Genomic DNA, 23,638 nt, shown 5'->3' with positions numbered 1-23,638 from the left:
ATCTGTAAATACACCTGACTCAGATCAATCTTGCTGAACTTTTGTCCACCAGCCAAGCCAGCGAAGAGGTCATCGATGTGGGGAAGAAACAACACTGGGTTAACAGTGACCTTAAAATCCCCACAAATCTGAATGGAGCCGTCTTTCTTCAATACTGGAATGATTGGGATTGCCCATTGGCTGTGGGTAACTGGTACTAGGATTCCATTTTTGACCAGGTGCTCCAGGTCCGCTTCAACCTTTGGCCTGATGGCATATGGCACAGTTCTGGCTTTCAGACATTTTGATTGGCTGTCAGGCTTAATGTTCAATTTCACAGTGATTCCCTTCATACTTCCCAGGTCCTCTCCAAAAACAGCAGCATGTTTCTTTAATACAGTTGTCAGACCTGTTTCTTCTTTAGCCATCCTGTACATTTCTGCCCAGTTCAGCTGGGTCTTCTTAAGCGATGATCTTCCCATTAAGGCTGGATAATTGTCTTCCACCACAAACAGTGGCAATTTAGCAGTCTGTCCATTGAGCTCCACCTTAACATCAGTAGTGCCCAACATGGGTATAGCTTCTCCAGGGTACGTCTTCAGAACAATTTTTGTCGGCTTACGCGGGAGATGCTTTAGCTTCTCCTTATACACAGTGTCTGAGACCAGCGAAACTGCTGCACCGATGTCCAGTTCTATGCGTACAAGTTTACCTTCCAACAGCGGGGTTACCCAGTATTCATATGAGCCAATTGCCATGGACAAGACATGGAGTGGCACTTCTTCTGACTGGGTGTCACTTTGCTCATCTTGAGTCTGCTCTATCGCGTGCAGATTTTACTTTTTGGTCCACCATACAATGGGCTTCTTTTTCTCTGGTTTGCCTGTTCTGTTTGACTCTTCTTTCTTTTGTTTGCAGGCATGCTCAATGTGTCCCTTTTTGCCGCAATATCAACACACCAGCATTCCGATGCACGGTGACCCAGCTTTCCACAGTGGTAACATTCCCGGTTCCCCACTGTCTTGTGGGTAGGTTCTTGTGACACCTTATGCAGTCTGGTCGAATCACTGAGCTGTTGGGCTTCCTTTGCGGCCAGCTCCATAGACATTGCAATTTCAATGGCCTTCTGCCAGGTGAGCTGGGCCTCTGTAATAGGCGCCTATGTATTGCTTAATTGTGCAGACCACACACTAACCTATCATGTAGGGTATCATTTAACACAGCATTAAATTCACAGTACTCAGCAAGCTTCTTCAAAGCTGCTACAAATTGCACAATTGTTTCACCTTCTTCTTGATTCATTTTGTGGAACCTAAACCTCTCTGCAATTACCAGCGGTTTTGGAGAAAAATGTGCCTCCAGGATTTTCACAATATCTCTGGCTTATCAGGGTGCACTAAGCTGCACAATAAAGTGTAGGTTTTCGCTCCTACAACACTTAAGCAAATGGGCACCTTCTTTGCATCTGTAATTTAATTTGCAATAACAAAAAGCTGAAAACGCTCAATATATGAGTTCCAATTCTCTGGAGTCTCATTGAAAGGTCTCAGGGGCTCCGTAAATGTAACCATTGCTGCCCCTCTTTTTTTTTCCCATTCTTTCTCTTGTCTTTTATTCATGTGTGATGGGGTTGTTTACATACAATTGCTGGTGATTTCCATTCACTAGCACTGCTTTGTTTCTGTCTGCTGCACTTCAGTCAGAACAAAGCAGAGCCTGTTTTAGTTTCATTTTGAACCATCAGTGTAAACAGCCCAGCCCCGCAAACAGCAAAAAGATTTTTTCTTACGTTGACTTTTACTTTTTCGCCAGTGCAATACAGGTCAATCCCATTGTAGGAAGGCGGTGTGGCCTTCCCCGGAGTCTGGACCCGAGGAAGGGCCATAGTGACCTGGCGGGACCGAAGCTGACCCAACAGCCAAGTCTGCCTGGCAACAGAAAGACCGGGCTGTGATAGGGCCGGCAGGCCAGTCTGCCTGGCAACCGAAAGGCCGGGCAGTGATAGGACCACCCGATCAGACCAATTGGCCGCAGCAGGGCGGAGTCTCTCCCGGAAGGGGCAGTATAAAGGCAGGTCCCGGTGCTCAGTAGGGAAGAGACTGCCATCGGAGGCTGATGTGCTGCCCTGCTGGCTGAGGCCTAGGCTGGAGTGGAGCCGAGCCGACACCAGGAATGCTCGCCTCCCCGAGCAGAGACCCTGACCATTCCCCGATCCTGACTCAGGGCCTGGAGACTGGGTAGGCCCTTCGGGTAGCTGAACCAGGCCACCAGGCTACAGTGACTGAACCAGGCTACCAGAACCCCGAGACTGGACCGAGACCCCTGAGCAACCCGGGTGAGAGATACCCCCTGAGGCCGGACGGGACCTGGAGGAGCTGCCGGACGCCGAGCCATCCCACAAGCCCTGTGACCTGGAGGAGCTGCCCCTCACAGAGGAGCTCCCAGTGGATGAGGAAGGACTGGTGGGCCTACCATGGACCGAGTACCCCAGTGATCCCGAGGACCCTGACGAGACAGGTACCTGGGAATACAGGGAGGAAGTGGCCCAGGGACAGCCATAGACAGAGGCTGTGACAGGGGCAAGTCCCTTTCGGCGTGTTGTGGTGGGAGCCCCGCCGACTCAGTGGCAACGCCTTTGCCACTTCTAGGGTCCTGGGCTGGGATGCAATAGAGATGGGTGGGCCTGCGTCCCCCTCCCCCCTTCCCTAGCCACCCCAGGAGAGCCTACTCCTCCCTACCGCTACAGATAGCGGATCCACTGCTCGCCCACCCCGCCTGAGGGCCAGGGTGATAGACTGCTCGCTCGCCCACCCCACCAAGGGCTGGGGCAATAGACTACTTGGCAGTCCGCCCTGCCTGAGGGTCTGGACTACGACTCATACAGAGACGCTGTTCCCATTTAGGAAGGCACTGTGGCCTTCCCCGGAGTCTGGACCCGAGGAAGGGCCGCAGCGACCTGGTCGGATCAGACGGCCATCCAACACCCATCCTCCATCGCCACTTTTGTTATGTTGAATTCCTTTTTATTGCTTGTATTCAGAGAGAGAAATCAGCACAGGATCACAGAGAGATGCAATACAGAGAGCGTCTTTATAGAACTAACACTAAAACCAGCCAAGACTGGCTGAGCTATCCCCTAATAGTCTAACTCTATTGCTATGGCAACAAGCTAAGCTCTGTTGCTACGGCAACCTAGGCAATTAGGAAAGACACAAAATACACAACAGACGTGAAAGGCAAAAATTCAAAATGCCTCATGTAAGTAGGATTAAAGAGTCGACAAAGAATCATGAAAAGAGAGATTTTAACCTCTTTTAGTCTATAGCTTTGGGAAATGCATTATAATTGGGAAATGATTCCTCCTGAGATAGAGGTGGAATTGTATAACAAAATTAAAAAAGAGGAATAGTAGTGTTAAATGTGCATGATATAGCAAATCAATAAGTTTATGATAAGTGGGGATGCTGCTACCTAATGTATACTGATTGCTCCAAAGATGTAGGAACAGGAAGAGTGAGAACAGCATTCTCTGTTCCTTTGCTTGTACGGCTATCAAATTTTGTAGCTATTTTGATGACTGAATTGGCAGGGATAATGCTGGCATTAAACTGGGTCATAGATGTATGACAAGCCACTATGGTCATCCTGTCTGATTCCTTACCAGGACTACTGGCAATCAAAAATGGCATTTCAGATAGCAGAAAGGACATACTTAAGGAAATATTTCTGTTAACAGAACTGATGCATTTAGTGTATAATCATAGTGAAAACGTGGATCCCAGCACATGTAGGGATAGTGGGCAATGAGCTGGCAGACAAAGTGGCAAAAAATGCTGCCAAGCAGGAGCAAGTTGATTTAAAAATCCTTGTAAGTAAACTGGAGTTTAAAAATCTAATTGAAAATGAGTTTAGAGAGGAATGGCAGGAAATATGGGCAAAAGAAATAAACGGGAAAAGATTGTGTGAAATAAGCCCGAAGGTTAAAAAATGCTGATCTACTCTAAGGCCTTGTGAGAAAGAGCGAAGTGGCTCTGTTTAGAAATTTATCTGGTCATTGTGGCTTAAATCATTTATTGGAAACAAGTATTAGCAAAGGTGGCTTATGTGGGTTAGGTCCAGGTGCAAAGTGCAAGAAACAGTGCAAGGTCCAGGAAACAGCTGATCATCTCCTTTAGGAGGGCAAAAAATGTGCCATCAAAAAGAGGTATTTATATGAAAAATTTAAGCCTTAAAGTATCAATATTTTTGCTGTGGCACCTAGTAGGAGCATTAGGCGTATGGGACTTATTTAAAAAAATTGGAATTCTTTAAGAATACTGGAAAAGGTGAAAAATTTAATTCTTGAATAACCTATGGCGTCCAGTGGTTGGTAGCCATAGATTCAGCAAGTGAGTCTGCTCCACCATAAAACACAGCAAGAAGAAGAAGGGATGGGACTGAAGGGTGTCAGGATGACGAAGGTGACGATGACGACAGGAACCACCAAGACCAGGGCAGGAACCAGGGACACAGGATCAGGGAGACACGGGAATGGTGAAGGCCAGAGATGGGAACCACACACGACAGGATGGATCAGCACACGAACAGGAACAAGATGTATCACTCACAATGGAATCAAGAACAACGAAGGTAAACACAGCAACTGCAGGGGTCATAAAAAGAGGATGAGCACAATCTGACTGGGGGCTGCCACCTGTGCGCATAGCAGCCGTGGGAAAGTTCCCAGATCTTAAATATGATAACATCCACCACTCTCAGCTCTTCCTTTTCCTGCCTTTTGCACTCGGTGCGCAACCTTTGTGCACGGCACATCAAGTTTATGCACACAACACTAGGGCAGTTTTCACACGTCCCCCCTAGATCGTTGCACCCGACACTTAGTTTTTGCACACAGCACCGAGGGAATTAAATTGCTATATGTTAGGCCTACCAAATCCATAGGCCAGGAACACAAATGCCAATCCTGAATTAATGGTCCACCAGAGTCTATGGAGGAGGGGAATCTTAGACCTAGGAGTTCAGGTAACACGCATCCCCTCCTTAATGGATAAGTGCACCTGAAAGGTCACTTATTCCATCACATGATGTTACTTATAGACTGTCATGAATACTGATACCCAATAACCATCTATGCCCAAACAAGGCAAATTTAATTTACATGACAACAGTTGAATTAAACAGAGAGCACCTTAAAATTAGCTCTATTTATCCATCTGAATTTCTTTTTTTAACTAATAAGTCAATGCAACTAAATAAATGATAATTGTGTCTTGTATTATCAACATAACTACAATGGGATAGAGTAACATAACATATGAAACTATAGGTTGTACTGTTCCAACCAAAGATACTTTCCTATCAGTGGTGGTGAGAAGTATCTCACTTAATTCTTTTAAAAACCGTTTTGATCTGATCAACAGAATGCTGTACAGTAAGCAAAACCTCTTTACCATTTTCTTGGAGCTCTGCCAGGTGTTTTTCCATATCAGGGTGGTAAACCAATTGTTTCAGAGTAGTTAAGTTGGTTCCTAAATGCACTGGCTCAAAATTATCATACAATGTGCAGTCCTCTTTCAGTGTTTCAACATTTACTGATGCCATTGTGAAATTAATATCACATCCTAAAATGTTAATCATTTTGCACAGACATAAATTTAACTGCGGGTTGTGATCAATTACATAAAACTAATTAACAAGAAAACTGGAGCACCAGCTCCTTACACATAAACAAGATCTATTTACTCTTACAATTGCAGAATTATTAGATTCCACGTGGGTTAAGCTGTAGTGGCACTTACCCTCTATTAGGTTCAAGCAGATATGTGTCTGCTCTACTATATGAGATTCACAGGTGAATCCAAGCTTATGTTCTTCTATAGATTCATCCAAGATTACAGTGCTCCAAACACTGTAATTTAGGTGAACCCACTTGATCAAATCAATGGGAATCAGGACAGAACTATTTACATTAATACCTAAAAACACAAGTGGATACACCCATTCCAATTGAGCTTCTTTAATTGTCAAGACATGGGTAACAATGGTGGTGTTAACTTTCAGATAAGTAAAATTAATCATCTGCCACCAATCTTGATGTGACCTTAGAAAAGAATCTAACTAACGATGTTTAATCAGTCTTCAGACTTCTAGGGGCAGAACCCCACTCAACCCATCACAAATTATATCTTTTGCAACTATGACCAACCATATCTGGGCTTGTAAAGATGATAGAGCCATTGACATGTTTTACTGTAACGGGGCTACTGCTTCCACCAAATGGGCATTATCCTTTTTTTGAATGTTCCACATATCAGGAAGGATACCTGCCACTTTAAATTGGATAGATGCCAACTTATCCAATGAGGAAGTCAGTGGAAGGGATAATGAAGACAGGTCCTTTCCCAAGGCTGCAAATTTACTGGCAAGGACTTCCTGGTCCACAGTGTTTATTTCACCTATGCCAGTGCCAACCCTTCCCAAGATTTTAGCTAGGGTATCTCTTTTCCGCTTTCCCATAACTTGAGGCTTAGAGATGGTGGTTTTTAACCCATCTTTACCAGCCCCTCTGAAATCATATCTGTATACTGAATGAATTCTGGTTAGAGATCATTCAAATTCAGTTGCAAAGATAACTCTATTCTTTTTAATGCGTATCTGGGGTGGATGGAGCACCATTTTTCTTGCGTCCCATTTTACTACTACTGGGCCAATGAGATTGGTCCCAGGAGGTGGGATTAACTTTAGTTTTTGGTGAACCTTCAGACCATAGTATCAATAAATCTACTAGCTTCCTGACTCATTGGAATTTGTTCATCCTTCCAGTTCTTGTTCACATAACCCTTCGACTTTATTTTCTCCATTTAAGCAAAACCTATTTAAACTCACAATTTAATTTACAGTACTAACATTGCTTCTGATACAATAAATTTCCAGGATTACAGTATTAGATGGGGTTAATCAGATCAAATTGATAGATGAAACAAAATATCAAACACTTACAGAAATATTTACACAAATTGTTGAATTCCCCTGCATCAAAGAGGGAATTTTGACCATCAGAGAGGCACACTTCAGATAAGATAAATTTGCCATTTTCTCACAGTCATGCATAAAACTAAACAATGAATTTGGACCTCAATTCCATGTACAGTTACCCTCTACTTTTCTTACTCATACAAATGGTTCACCATCTAAATTCTTAAGTGGGGAATAGGGCATTCCACATTCTAAATAAGTAGTGACCGTTTTGTCCCCTATCACTTCTTCCCAGATGAGGTAACACTTCCCTCATCTACATATGTATAAAGGTCTACTTGGCCATTTAGCCATGTGGGAAGCACCATACGCATTCTTCCCATAGTTCTTTCCCATTCAATATTGCAGCTTTCATTAATCAAATCTCTATAATATTGACCTTCAGATAGGTACATAGACATAGATATACAAAATTAAGGGAACATACATACGATTGAATTTACAATATACATATTTGCAAAGTGTCAAGCTGAGGTACAAACAATACGGAAAAGATAACAAGGGTTAGGCAATCACACAATGGCCCTTTTCCACATCTTCAACTGTGAAGAGTGAAACCATTTACAGACTCCCTTCCCTTTACTGATGATCTCAAATTGGTAAACTGATGAGCTTGTTTTATTAACAGTTGACACTGGACCAACCCAATGAGGGCTTAGGGAGTGACCTTTGTCCAAATAATAATGATAGGGCATCATGTTGCCAATTTCCCACTCTATTGGGTGCAACATGTGTCCTAGTAATTTGTCAATCTTCCTCTCATTCATCTTCAGGTTCTTAATTATCCCTCTTTGAGTGTGGCTGATTGTGTCCAATAGCCTTGACAAATATTTGTCTGTTAAATTCCTCGATTGGAACTCATTGGATGGTGCTCCTTCCAGCCATTACTCCTCTAGAGTGCACATGTTTCTCCTCATCAACGCCTCACAGGGTGTGTAGCCATGTGATGCAATGGATGACCAGATTGCCATCAAGATAAATGGGAGCTTGGTGTCCCAGTCCTTACCACTACTAGATATGACTTTCCTTAAAGCAGTTTTTAGCGTCCGATTTGTTTGCTCGACTAGACCGGAGCTCTGCGGATGCCTTGCAATATGTAGCCTTTGCCTGATTGTTAAAGGCTATGCAGACATGCTTTATTAGTTCCTCAACAAAACGGGGACCTTGTTCCAAATCTATACACTTGGCAATGCCAAATCTTGAAAACGTCTGTTTTAGCAAGACATGAGCAGTTGTTATAGCTGTTTTGTTGCAGTTTGGATACGCCTCTATCCACTTTGAGAAAGAGTCGATTATGACTAATTGCCCCTTCCCATCTGGAGAAGTGGTCCGATATAGTCCACCGGACCTTTGTTTACTTTGGGATCCGCATTATTACTAACACATGGTAAACAGTTGTTGATATACTTTTGTACATGCTTGGTATATTCTAGCCACCAAGCTATTCTCAGGATCCTTTAACTAAACCAAACAGCTTCCATGGTGATTTGTTGAGATCCTACCATGATCTCCAGAAAATGTTACGAAAGATGGTGTGTGTGTTGTGATACCCAGTCCCAATGCCCTCCCATATGGGCCGGTACCCCACCGCAAACACAATTTAAGTAACAAGTCCAAATTTATAATTAGGATCTTAACAGGTTTGCCCTCTACTGGCTTCTGTCAACCAGAGCCTCACCGTATGGAAGACTGACACAAATTAAAGTAAACCATAAACATTTATTAACACTGAACCAGAGTATCAGTGAGCCTGAAGCTCTAAACCCAAAGGAAATAATGTAGTTGGGTAATGAAACAGTGGATCAGAAAGTTTACAACTTGCGCCTTGTGGCTATCTATCTTTAGGACAGGTTAGATGAGACGAAGGCTGGGACAACTCAGGACTGAAGGGGATCAGGATGATGAAGGTGATGATGACGACAGGAACCACCGGGACCAGAACAGGAACCAGGAACACGGGACAGGGAGTCATGGGAATGATGAAGGCCAGAGATGGGAACCACACATGACAGGATGGATCAGCACACAAACAGGAACAAGATGTATCACTCACAATGGAATCAGGAACAACAAAGGTAAACACAGCAACTGCGGGGCTCATAGGAAGAGGACAAGCATGAACTGACTGGGGGATACCCTGCCATCTGAGTGGACAGCAACCATGAGAAAGTTCCCAGATCTTAAGTATGACAATATCCACCAATCACAACTCTTTTTTTTCCTGCCTTTTGCACTCAGTGCTCAACCTTTGCGCACGGCACATCAAGTTTATGCACACAATACTAGGGCAGTTTTCACACGTCCCCCCAGATCGTTGCACCCGACACTTAGATTTTTCACACAGCACTGAGGGAATTCAATTGCTATATGTTAGGCCTACCAAATCTATAGGCCAGGAACACAAATGCCAATCCTGAATTAATGGTCCACCGGAGTCTATGGAGGAGGGGTATCTTAAATTTAGGAGTTCAGGTAACACGCATCCCATCTCTTTTTGATTGTGAGGGACATGACAGTCCTGTTTGTTTTACTGCATTTTTATAAAGACTGAGCCTACGCTCAGGAGGATTTTAATGAACTGTAATAAATAAGTAAGTATTGCTGTAACACAGCAATATCTGAGCCTTTTGGGCCTCTCTTGGAAGTTGAGTTTACCATGGAGCCTTTTAACAGTGAGTTGGAAGGGTACTTGCTGAAGTTTTACTTCAGAGATTACATGGAAAGAGATAGGAAAAGAATCTAGCCATCTGGCTTCTGGGTGTTAAAGAACTTGCTCTGCTCAGTTTCCCAGATCACTACATTTACCCAATTTCTCTTACATTCCTGTCATAAGCACTGAAACTGGGAGGCTGTGTAGTCTAGTGAGATCATAAAGAGATTTCACTTTAAACTAGATGCTGCTGTGGGGCCTCAGAGTTGAGCCCTCTCTCCTGAGTAACAATACCACCATTGCAAGGGTCTCAAGCCCAGATCTTCAAATGTATATAATGGATTTCCATTGATTTCAATGGAAGTTAGAAGCCTAAATACCTTTAAGGATCTGGGCCTCAGTTCTTGTCCTTTAATATACCGAGCCTTTACCATATATTTTATAAAATGGAATACTATGCAAGAGTTCAGCAGATTATTTTAGAAAATATATTGTGATGTCCTGAATATTAGGAGGTCCAAATATATGCAGTCTGGACAAGTGAGAGAACTAAAACTGTAAAATAAGATATAAGACAAAAGCTTCACTGTCTACCAAGGACAACGCAAGAAGAAACACTTCAGAATGGATATTAACCAGCCTTCAAACATTTCAAAGCCTACTTATGTTCTGAGGAAAGCTAATTAAAATTATTTTCATGAATACAATTTGTTTTCTGTTTGCAAGATAATGAGAGTTGGCTCATAAGTAAAATTAAGGTAAATGGTGAAAGACAGGTACCGTAACAGAAGGAAAAATCTCTGTGCAGATGCCAGCAAAGCTTTTAGTTTTCTCCAACAGCTCAGTCACAAATTAGTATCATTGTTATAAAATAATTATGAGACAGAAGAACATTATAGGGAAATAAGCAAATGAGCACACTGTGTGTTTCACTTTGCTACAGAATTCCCATATCTAGACAGTATTAGCTTTGTCAGAGAAAATGGTGAAAATCTGTATTTTACTCTCTTTTTATGTATCAGTGCGAGCATGCACACTGCTAGGTCTGGATCACTATGGGAATTTTCCTTTGGGTTTGCTGGGGATAATGCTGTATAAACAAGTTGTCCCCCTCTCAATTTTAGGCCACCTCTTCCCCACTGCACACCCCCAAGTCCCAAGAAGACCTGGCCACAGAATACTTATGTGAAGGAGCTTCTGTGGTTCAGAGGGAGGAGGCAATGATGTTGCTTGGCAATTATGTTACTGTCAGAGGGAGGGAATAAACATTAGGAACAGGATCTTTGCCCTTTTCATCCCCTCCATGCTCCACAGTAAGGAGCTGTTTTGTCTCATGATTTTTATCCTAACAGTGCCCCTCTTACATAAAGTTGTATTCCCAGATCAATGTCCTTGTCTTTAAAATTCTTACAGTACATCAGAATACCGGAGAGAATTTCCATTGGGAACACTAGGAAATTGGAGATTAGTTCACAAGCAAACATTTGAGCTCTGGCCCCAGAAGGACATTCTGGTTTAATAAGGACAACTTAATCATTCTGCTTTTATGTATATTAAAATCACAACTTAATGAAGGCAATTTTCCTTATGATTCAAGAGGAGGAAATCTGAATTGTCTCTTTCCCCTCCTCCCCCCTTAGTGGCAACTTCAGGACTGTTCTTGTAAGAAGAATTAGACTAGTAAGATCATACAAGACCAAATGGCTCCTTTATTCCAGTTCCCCGGGTTTTACAGGACTGCTCACTGCATTGTTCCTACTGATGCCTTATCTAACCTGCTCTTGAAAGAGACACAGCTCTAATCCTATTTGTTAGCTAGGAAATTTGTGGTGAACACAAGATTTTGCCATACTTTCCATCAAGATATATGTTTTAGCAAACTGTTTTCTCAGCCAGCGGCCTCTTTCTAAACAGCTGTCCATTTAACAAATATTGCTCTTTTCCTTTAACAGCCCCTAATAAACCAAGAGTAAATTATGGACTGACCTACTTTCTGGGATTGTTTAAATAATCCTCAACACGGCAGTGTAATTTGATGTTTTATAATACAGGGTATACGCATTGCAAGTTAAAGGCAGAACTGCACATTTAAGAAGAAATATGTGAATGTCAACGAAGGCACAATTGGGTAACAAAATAGCCTTGGGCATATTATGTTTCATATCTAAACCCTTTTTTGCTTAACCTGCAGCATTTTCCCTCCATAAGGTAGATGGATTAATTCTTGATTCTCTGATGAGTAAACCAAGCAAAATCTGAGAGATCTAGATTCAAAATAAGAGATTCAGAAAGAATTTAGTTATGCATTTTCCTTCTTATTAGAATGCTTTGAGGGAGGGCTGCACTTTTAGTGGCATCACCCAGTGTTCTGCTTCAGTACCTGTGTTGAGCCCAAGGGATCACCTCCTTTTAAACAGAGACGAGAAACATTGCAAGGAATGAGAGAGAGAGGAAGAATAAGAGACATGATGTAAAAACATAAGTGGGGGAAATAAATCACGTAGACATCTAATCTGGGATATAGTCTTGTGAGGAGGTGAGTGTATTTTACCTATAAAAGCCTTATGAGCCTTATTAAATTTTATAAAGGAGTCCACACCAGGATACTGGATCTAAACTCCCCAAGATTTTGAGAGTGACCCAAGTCTGGATTTGAACTTCCTGGTTTGGATACATTTCTTTCCAGTAATTAACAAAATATGAAAGCAATACTCTTCCCTGCCAAAATTCTACAATGGTATGAGTGGCTACAATGTTTGTATTAGAGTTGATGAATGGAGCCCCCTCATGGTTAAAGACAGTAATCTCCATAGTAAATGTGCCACATAGAAACAATTGCAACTTATTGTGCATATCTTCTAAATGTGTTTAAATATTCTGCTATCAGGGTTTTAGTGACAGACAGGCTGTCGTAGTAGTCTAAACCCCAGGTATGAAATACTTAGAACCACAGGTTCAGATCCTGACAGCCATGAGTTTTCATTCTTCCAGGACAGATACATTGGGTATGTTTCACCTGAGACCTTAAAAACAGAGTTCTTCCCTGCTCTGCATGACATTTTCCATAAAAGAAATGTTGCCCCAGTGTCCTCTCAGGGTACAGCTACATTTCAGTGATGCTGAATGCATACTGTGTTGCTCAATTTCAGTATATTATTTAGTCACTAGGTGTCTGTATTCTGTATAGAGTTCCAGAGATGGTGTGGTCTGGTAAACAAGAGACAAAACTACAATTTAAGTTGTGTAAAATCATTTGAGTCTGTAGTCTGTAATTATTTAACATATGGCTCCTGTTTAGGACATGATTCTATGTATCATGGCATGTGTCATTTAGGAAGTGTTTTAGGATGAAGAGTGCTATACAAATGTAACAAAATATTTTTTTCACCAAGTTTCCATATTTAAGTTTGGCAGATCTCATGCATAGAAACAAGATTAGTTACTATAAAATGTGAAATCCTGAAGTTATATGGCTGTGGCAGAGCTGTAATTTAATATGGGTGGGGGTGCCCGGGTGGCGGTGCCCACCCATCCATCTTCAAAAATCGTGGATTAGCTAGTTTGCAAACAATCCAGAGGAGGGGCTTCCTGCATTCCAACAATAGAAAGATTAGGACATAGAGTAAGTAGCAAAGGAAGGAGAACAGAGGGGAGTGGAATGGCAGTGATTAGGAGTAAAAAGAAATATAAGAATCTCACTAGATGATCAGCAGCCAAGGAACTCAAAACTCATTATAAGTGAATGGAAAACTCATTCATTGTGGTGGGCATGGGATCAGGCCCATAACAAATTCGTGAAAGAGCTGTGTAAAGAACCTAGTTTATCCTAACTCTCAGCCTCTGCTTCTAGCCACTGCTAGTCACACTTCCTCTAAAACAAGAAGGCAGAGAGAAGAAAAAAAAAAACCAACAAAAAACGGTGAACCAGAGCAATGCTAGTATATGAGAAAAGCTTGGCTAGGCTACATCTAATAAGACGAGGTATGATAACTATCTAAATGTAGTTGGAGAGCGTAAAGTATGAAGAGTGTGGAATTGTTCAGGCTGGTACAGGAGAGAATTACTAAGAGTAATAGAACACAGTTTCTTTTGCTTAATTTTAGGACAGGTAAAAGCCGATCAGGTGGAAGGGTATTTTGTCATGTCAACATCAACAGTGGGGGAAAAACTTACTTGGAGGTCATTCTCAATGGTTTTGTAAAGTGTGTGTTTGTGTGTGTGAGAGAGAGAGAGAGAGAGGAAATCCTTGTGCGCTTAAGGTGCAGTTTTTTCTCTTGGCCTGCACATATGCCCCTTAAAAATCTTAAATGGGTCTGATGTGGTGCAAAGGCCCCACCTGGATAGCAATAGATGATTAACTTCCTGCTTAGCACAACCTCTGGTGTATAGATGGAGGATTGCAACAGAGGTGGGGAGTGAAGGCCCAACCAGGAACTCAGGAAAAAGGCAGAGAACCGTCAAAAGCAACTAGGGTTGCCCATTTTGTTTGGACATATTCCTGGAGGTTTCAACACGTGACATAACCTTTAATTAAAGATTAATCTTTAATTCCTGGACGGCTGGCAACCCTAAATGCAGCCCATTAGGATTCAGAGGAGATTGTGAGGGGGCATGACCTCCATATTCAGGCACTGATCCTGCAGTGAGGTCTGCCTGAGCATTCCCCATTGACTCCAGTGGGGCCCCAGGTGGGCATAGGAATTTGACCACACTGATCTCATAGCATCACCAGAGCCCCAATGAAAGGCTCCATTGAAATCAATGGAATTTAGGAGCCTAGATACCTTTGAGGATCTGGACCCTAGTTTTTAGAGATATGGGCCTTACCGGTTTATGTAAACCCCTTGTGATGGGGAGCCTTCCCCACACAGGCATAGAAGAGGTTAACCATGCTCTGCCCTGGAGGGAGCAATGGAGGTGATTCCTCTGAGTGGCCCAAAGAGGCTGAACGAAGCACAGCCAGTCAAGGAGGAGTTGTAAGGAGCAACCAGTCCGGGCCTGGCAGGCTCAGATAAAAAGGAGCTGCAGGGCCAGACTGGGTCAGCTGCTGCTGGGAGTGAAGGCTGAGTTCCTGGAGGGCTGAGAGAACTGTGAGCATCCTAGACAGAGCAGCTGCAAACAGGGACCACGGAAGCAGGAGGGAGTTCCTGGTCAGCTGCTGGTACTGAGCAGCTGAGAGCCCTGAGATGAAGGCAAAGACGGTGCTGGGGCTGTGGGTAAGTGGCCCAAGGAAATATAGCAGTATTGAGAGAAGTTAGAGACTGGGAAGTGGCTGGACTATTGTACTGTGATACTAACCCTCTCTTCCCCCCACCCAGAAGGGGGAAACATGGATAGTGGCACGGCTGGTAGGACGAGCCACGAAGAGGATGCTGCAGTTCCTGAGGCTGTGAGAGGGGCTGCAGATGGACAACAGAGACAGAAATAGAGTGACAGTGTGCAGACCGTGGACAGGGGCGTTGGCCTTGAGCTAATCACCAGAGCGACCAGGAGGAGGCACCAGCTCGGTGGTGAGTGATGCACCCCATGACACTACTTTATAAAAAGCCCCAAAAGATCAATGCACCCTAAACCCCAGGAGTCTTGACACAAGGAGACATCTCTTCCTTGAGAAGGTGGCCAGCTCCATGGTGTTCCCGACAGATTGCTCTCCAGGAGAACACTGATGTATGTTCTTTTGTAAAAGAATAAATTAAAATATGTACTGGTAAACAGTCTCCCCTACAAGACAGATGTAACAAGCAGTAGGCCATAAAGAATAGATATGCTAGAAGCAGATTTACCCATTGACCTGGACACACAATCACAGTTAAATCAAATGCCTACACTGTGCAGGAGAACTGAATGAGCAACGCTGTCATGGCTGGGGCATGGGCCATAAAGTCTATTGTGTGCAGCCACAGTTGGACCTAGCAGGTAGGGCCAGAGCCAAGGGTTAGAACTAACAGTTAGAAGCCAGGAACCAAAGCAAGGCAAAGGAGCAGGGTCTGTCATAGCAGCCAGCAGGAGATCCACCATAGACAACTTCCTAATATCCTCTCTAGACTTAAGTAGTGCACCTGGACCAATCAGGAATGTCAGGAGTGCTGCCAATCAGGCCCTCTGTGGGTGGCACATCCTGTAGCACTTAGCCTCACAAGGGCTCCAGCCCATTGACTGCTGCTGTGCCAGAGGTGGGGGCATGGATGTGGCAGTTACTCCAGGACCACCAGACCCAAGTACTAGCTCTCCAGATCTTCACAAACAACTTCCACTGAACACATTTAAATAAATCAAGAGAGCTTACATTGGGTAGAGTAAGGCCAGATTTCTTCTACCCCACGAACCCTTAAAATCCATTCACAACCAGTCAGAACAACTGAAGAAAAGGAGTACAGTGGAAGGGATTTAAGACCTAAAGAGTGCCAGTCTCTTCATGAAGACCTTTTCTCTTGTGTCCCCTGGCACTGATTTGGGAAGCAGAAGACAAATAAATGACCCTTGGTCCATCTAGTCCAATATCCCATTTACAACAGTGACCAGCACCAAATGCTTCAGAGGAAGTTGCAGGAAAACCTATGGCAGGCAAATGTGGGATAACCTGCCCACCCCCTGTTATTGAAAGTCTCATCCTAAACCCTACTATTCTGGGATTGGCTTAAACTCTCAAGCATCAGGCTTTATAACTTTCTAAATAAAGAAATAAAAATCATCATTAACAAGAAAATCCAGAGTTATTCATTTAAATATCCAACCCCTCTTTGTATCTTGCTAAATTCTTGGCCTCACTGACATCCTGTGGGAGTGAGTTCCACAGTCTAGTTATGCATTGCGTGAAAAAGCTATTTCCTTTTATCAGTTTTAAATTTGCCATGTTTCACCATTTGGTGCATGTCCCCTTATTCTTGTACTAAGAGATAGGGAGGACACTGAATCTATCTTCTCTAGACTCTTCGCCATTTCATATACTTTTATCACATCCCCTCTTATTTGTCACCTTTCTAAGGTAAATAACTCTAGTCCTCGTACATTGAGAATCTGGTGCACCAGACACTTTGGGGTGATGGAGAATGTATTAATAGTTTAGAGCCTTTTAATTGCCTGCCACACTGCAAATGCTGAATCTGATAAACATGTTCTGAGAGGAAACTTTTATTTGCTCTGATTTAATCTCTTGAGCTCAGTGGCCAAGTGACTTCATTTAATAGTAGAAAATGAGGAGCATTTAATACTTGGAGTCAAGGTGATATTGACCATCAGGGTTATGAGGACAGACCCAGAGTGCAGAGAGATACTGGGTGTGAATAGTGTTGTGTTTGGGTTTGTTTTTGTTTTTTAAAGGGGCATTTTCAATATGAAGTTTTGTCAAATCAAAACAAAAAGAGTCCAAAGTAGCTTCAGATACTATCCCTGCCCTTGTGTCCCCAAAAAATTGTTGCAGTTTTAGAATGCATCTTTCTATTTAAAAAAAAAAAATGTTTGTCTTCCCTGGTGCTGTATGAAAGACATGCACAAACCACAGGGGAAATGGACCGACGAGACAAGGGAAGCAGTGAAACTAACTGTACATATAGCGCTGTCAAATGTGGAGTAAATAAACTGAGAATAGGGAATTCTTTAACTTCTTTCAGTCCTAACATTATTTATTTGTAGCACACTCGCATCAGCTAAACATGGGGGGACCCCCTTCTGCTAGGTGCTATACAAAAACATAGCACAAGACAGTCCCTGCTCTGAAGAGATTACATTCTGGACAGAAAAGGTGTGGAAGAGGAAACAGGGGAAATGACTTGTCCAAGGTCATAGAGCTGCTCAGTGGCAGAGCTAGGAAAGTTTGACTTCCAGTCCGGTGCTTTATCTATCAGGCCATGTTGCCTCCCCAGCCTATCCTGAGAGGTGGCTAGTACCAGCATGCACAGAGATATTATGCTCACTAAAATGCAATAAGTCAGTTAGCAGGCAGGTTGTAGTATAAAAACAGCACTGCATAATTCAAACTGATGGCATTTGGTGTAACATATCAGAAGCTGTAAGGGCCAGAAGGCACTTTCTTCAGACCAGACTACTAAGGTCAACCTAGGTAGTGATTGCTCCAGCTAGAGTTACAGGGTCTGGTTAGAAAAAAGTGGCCTGCTTTCTCAGGATACTCACTAATTTTTTTCAGTCTCCCCAATTTTCTCTTTGAGAGGCTTCAGTATGGCAAAATTTCCACATCTAAAAAAGGGAAGCTGTGTGTGCCTGGTTCTGTATAACTCTTCATGCCCACAGAAGAGAACAAGACAAGGGAAGCAGTGAAAGTAACTATACATCAAGTGCTGCCAGATACACAGAGTAAATAAACTGAGGAATGGGAGAGAAAAGGTTTTTTTAAAATTCTGACACTGTCTTTGTTTTTTTCTTATTTTCCATTTATTTTAAGTTATTTAAGAAATCCGCAAAAAGACTGAAACCCAAGCATGAATTTCCTGGGATTCAGGATGCAGACCTTCTTCTGACTATGCTTTGCAGAATCAGATCAGACACAAATGATGGGGTGGCTGAAATAGGAGACAAGAATATTCACTGGACACTGTGAAATAGTAGTAACAATCATATCAGAAAAGTGACAGGGATGCATAGTTCAGGGGCCTGACACAAGCCACTAACTCAACTGGAAGCAATCTCTGTCCTGCAGAGAATAAGGAATTAGTCTTTTTAAATAAAGCAATTTGTCTGGCAAAGTCTCAAGTGCTGCTACACAGTGACTTAAATAGGAGGAGGGCTGAAGCTCACACTGTTCTGGACTTCACAGATGCACAGCTCCCACTGAGGTATTGCTTATTGAACATAGGGACACTGAGTACCTGTGAATATCTGGGTTACAAATCTCCAACATGCATTTGGATGGGTTTGGTAGGGTTTTTTATTTTTATTTATACCTTCCCTCCACTTCAGTTTCTTTAAAACTGCTCTTTAATATGGCCCAGATGGATGCATTATCATGCCTTCTGTATTCTTAATAGGGTTATGGTAGTGCCTAGAGATCAACCAAGATTGCATCCCTCTTGTGCTAGGAACTGTATGCACATTCAAGATGATCTATCTGCCCGGTAGAGCTTGCAGTCTAACTAGACAAGAGGAAACAGAGGCACAGAAAGATTACTTGCCTAAGGTCACACAGCAAGCTATTGGCAGAACCAGGATTAGATCCTGGTCTCCTGCAGCCCAGCTTGGTGCCCTACTGCTTGGACCATGCTGCCTCTTGGTTACATGGAACTGAATACAGTCATCATGTGCTAGGATAGCAAGAGTCTGGGTTTGTGGATCTAAAGCAGAAACCAGTTGTTCCACAGTAGGGGCAGATTGATAACGCCTAGTAGCAGTGACTTAACTCAGCAGCAGCGTGAGACCCCAGCTATGTCCTGCATCAAAACAAAGACAAAAGGGGGAGGAAGAGAGGGGGAGGTTTGACCAATTTTCAGCCTCTGGGTTGTTTGTGAATTATTCACAATTGTGATGTGCAGTGGGGGATCAGTTACCTGCCACATCATATTGTTCCTGCTCCCTGACTGGATAACTGTCACTTTTTTAAACAGGAGGATAGTGGTAAATGATGAAGAGCCAATACTTTTGTTCATGTTCCTGTCTGCCTGGAAGAATGGCTATTAATATGAAAAGCAGCCATTCTCCAAACATCCTGGATAAACAAACAACCTTTAGCCTGAGTGCTTGCAAATAGCAAATAAGGGGTACAGACACAGTTCAGCCAAACAGCCACTGGGAGTTTGCATGTACGTTCCCAGACACACTTTTTTTCGCTTTGCACCATTTGACTGCTCTGTTGACAGCAACGAGTTAAACAAGATTAAGAAAGAGTTAAACACTGAAATTTTGCCATCTCCTGTCCAGGTCGCAGGCTTGTCTCCTATAATAAGAAAGGATTTCCTGTCCCCGAAGGGAACATTTATAAAAGAATGATGGGTGAGGACTATAGCAAATACACAGCATCGTGGTCAGGGCAACTGGCATTCAGCAAAATCAAACGGCAGTGTGAGAGGTGGTGAGCACCAGCAAGAGGAGGACTGCGTGAATGAAAATGGGAACAAATCCAACAATTTAAAAAGGAGCCAGGAAGCACTAAGTAAGAGTTGAAAAGAAAGCCAGGGCTAATGTTTCAGTATAGAGGGCTGTCAGGCCTCCCTCGATGGGATTTGAGGTGAGGGCAGATTAAGCAGAGTCCATCTCAGTCACAACCTGCAAGCATTTCTGTACAGTCCCAGCCAGCTTTCCAGCCACAGGAGGAGCAACAATATTTATGGGCATTGTTTTTTTGCCTGTTGCTAAGTTGTTTGGCAATGTGATACAGCTTGGTAGGAAGCTTTGAAATAAAGATGGAAGGAGTTAACCTCTAAAAATATCTTCCATCCACCCCCACTCTGTTCTTCTTTTTGCCTCTCATGTTGTTAGTTTACATCTGTGTTCAGAGTCATAGCCACCAATTATAGAGAAACTTCCTCATTGCACAGTGCTCAATCACAAACACTAACTTCTTCCAAAGCACATTTGATTTCTCTTTTTAAAGAGAGTTTATTTAATTTGTGTTAATATATTAATTTAGTGGTCAAAGATTCTGGTTTGTTTGACATCACTAGGACAAGGAGGAGTCTCTAAGAGGGCTACCCATGGGAACATCATTGGTCATCCTATCTCTTGAGAGAAGAGGCTACAAAGGAACCAAAGTCAACTAAAAAGGACAAAACTATAATAAAGGCGTGTCAGTGGGGGACACCAAGTGGAGAACCCCAGATAATGCTCACTGCTGTGAGAACAACTAAGGGAGTCAGTGGACATCACCTATGTGGATGTGTGCACAAATGAGGACAAGTAATATGGCCCCACATTGCAGAGAGCCTCTGGCATGAAAGATTCTGGACCAAAAGCTGTAAAGAATGGAGTCTTATTTATCCACTTTGACAGTACAGCATGGGCATCTGCATTTATTTCAGATGCAGGGGGATCTGGGAACAACCTCTATATTTAGGCTGCCCAATACTTCTCATTGTAGCCCCTTCTTTTTTATTGCTTAGGAATTTGTTAAACTCTTGAGATAAAACATGTTTGGGCGCAAGATGATCCCCCCTCCCCAAGTTTCATTGGCAACTGCAGCCAAATAGAGAACAAGTTTAGTTGAAAAATAGGTAATTTGGCCAATGTTAATAAATGTTTGACTTTAAAAAAAACCTCTAGTCCATTAAGGGTTTGGAGCAGGAACTTGAGCTGTGGCAAGGGGCTCGTCCTGGAATCACAGAGATGCCTTTTTCTGTCCCCATGAAAATCCAGCCAGATTTGGCAGTGTTTCTGAAAGTTACTATTTCTGCACATGCAGTAGAACTTGTTAGTGGCTTGCTCCTTAGTTTTCTAAACATTTAATCTACACTGACTATGCTCCCCATCCCTCCAAACCCTCCACATCCCACACCACCTGCTAAGAAGCAAGGTCTATACCATTCTCTTACAAGGCAGTCAGTTATCAGCCAACCTCTCTGGTTTGACAGGAGTAACTAAGAGGTTGCACATGGTCGCTACTAACAGATTTGGACTTGAAACCAGGTCTTCAGTAGCATAGACCCCAGTGTCAGGTGTTTAGATACAATGCCTCTTGGAAAAAGCCTACAACTCTATGCAATTGGCTATGTTATCTATAAAAATGGGGCAACTCCTATATATACAACCCACTGTACATCTGTTACATTTCTGCTACTAGTAGCTGATTCACAGATAACCTGTTATTTTTGCTACTTCTACCAACTAATTTAGTTACCTATTTAGCTCAAGAGGTTCTACAGCACCAAAGGTTCTGAGTTCAAGTCCTGATGATGATGACACACATGGGTGTAGCTTATAATTGCACATAAGATTTTTTCCACCCTATTTTTTTTAAAGCTAGGAATTGACATACAAAAATCTACATTAAAAACAACATTATTAATGTTGCAAAGTTAAGCAATCTAAAATAGAGATGCTGGAATTAAGGTTTCCCTTGCCATTATGATAGAGTCTTTAATTACATGATCACATTATTTTTCCACAGATCCCTACATTGAGGGAGGTAGGTGGGGGTGGAAAACAGGTTTTTGGAGCCATTTGCTGGGGACTTAGAGGAGATCGGATGATGGAGGATCCCACCTGATGGTGGTTTTCCCCCTTCCCCTGACTATTACAACTGATGAGTGGGAAGGAGAAGATGGGTTGCCAGGGCCAAGTCCTGGGTCTGAGAAAGCATCTGAAAAGCTACAAACTAGAGCTGGTAGAAAACTGACAAATTGTTTGTTGTGGGAAATTAAAAAAAAAATGCCTGTGAAAATTCCATAGTTTATTAAATGAAAACTCAAAACTTTTAACCAAAAAAAAAAAATGTTTTTTCTTGTCAAAAACCCCAGAAAGTTTTGAGTAGAACAAAAAATTTTGTTTTAAAAAAGACCATTTTCTGTTTAAGTTGATTATGATTGGCCTTTGATGTCACAATCCCACATTACCCAGCAATGCACTCATTCCAGACTGTTTTGAAATCAAGTTAATATACAGAAGTTAGAAATGCTTTCCCCATAACACTCTGATACTATCACAGAGCACCCAAGCTTCACTGTCAGCGGCCCAAACTCTATCCCTTATATCTATACATGGAGGCATTCTTCAATGCATATCCACCCCTTTGGTGTGGAAAGCAGACTCAGCCACATCCACAGCCACACTTCCCCTCCACCAAAACTGTGAGGGTGTGTCTCTGTGGGGTCCAGGTCTGAGCTGGGGCGTGAGTGAAAACCAAGCAGGCCTGGGGAATATGAAATGTCCTCTGCCACCTTCTATCTCACTCCTGCTCCCACAGAAAAGTCAATAAAATGCAGCCTGGAGTTGTACCATCTTTTCTGAAGAGTCCTACCCCATACTTCTACGTCCAGGATCCCTAAAGCAGTCGCAGAAAGGGGAGTTCCTTCTAACTTGGCTCTAACCAGAGAGCTGGCTGGCTGGTGCCAGAGCTGGTGTAGATGTTGCTGGCATCTTGTAGCTATCCAGGACTTAAGCTACTCCCCCTCAATATGGTGAAATGGAAGGCATTCTAGTGGAGATTGCCTCCCTGTGGATTTTTCCTGACAAGAGGAGGATTTATGAGATGGTTACTACTACAAGGTCATCAGCATCTGCGTGTGTTTGTGTGGCCTTAGAGCCCTCAGCTACTTTAACTGTATTTGTATGATATGAAATATAAAAAACATACTGTATCATTTGGCACTCAGTGAGTACCTCTGTCTAGGTGATTGGGTGATGACAGTTGTGGCATTTCTCCCTAGACAACTGTACTCCACCTTTCAACAAGGTCTTACATTTGACTTATGACCAGGTTGTGGGACAGTATTAAAGGGACACCGTCAACATGAAATATAGCCAATTTTTTAAAAGAAAATCAATTTTAGGTACCACATCTGCCCAGTGAGGGCCCCCTCCCACAGCTAACTTTTGTTACTTTATCATCACATTTATACATCTTAACAAACGGAAAAAACATGTGAAAGGGAACACTGTCCCACCCAACGCACACAGCCTAAGCACAGCTGTAAAGTGAAGCTGATTGTATACAAAGTGCTTCAAGTGAACAGACAAATTTTCTCTGAGTTCTTACCATTGCTTTAACCTGCAGTGTTATTTAGTGTTAAAAGACAGACATTTGCCAAGGAAAGGGCATTTTCCAAGTTGACTGGGTCCCTCCAACGATCTCCAGACAGAGGTACAACTTTGTAAATTTGCAAGAATTTTATTGATGGACCAGAATATGAGAGATCCTAGGATACAGAAGCGTCAAAGCACCACTATCTGCAAGACTTTTTTTTTTTTTTTGAGAGGGGTACGTGTCTGTGGGTATGTCCTTGTGTAGTAATGACAGCGTCTGTACTGAGGAGGGGGCGTGCAGAGAAGAGTGTGAAGCATTTGTGGATGGGAGTTTCATTGTGCAAAACAGGA

The sequence above is a fragment of the Emydura macquarii genome, unplaced genomic scaffold (genome assembly GCF_026122565.2).
Source record: "Emydura macquarii macquarii isolate MOO-44397 ecotype Brisbane River unplaced genomic scaffold, CSIRO-AGI_Emac_v2 contig_587, whole genome shotgun sequence".
Taxonomy (NCBI): Eukaryota; Metazoa; Chordata; order Testudines; family Chelidae; genus Emydura; species Emydura macquarii.
Note: the sequence above shows the minus strand (reverse complement) of the source record.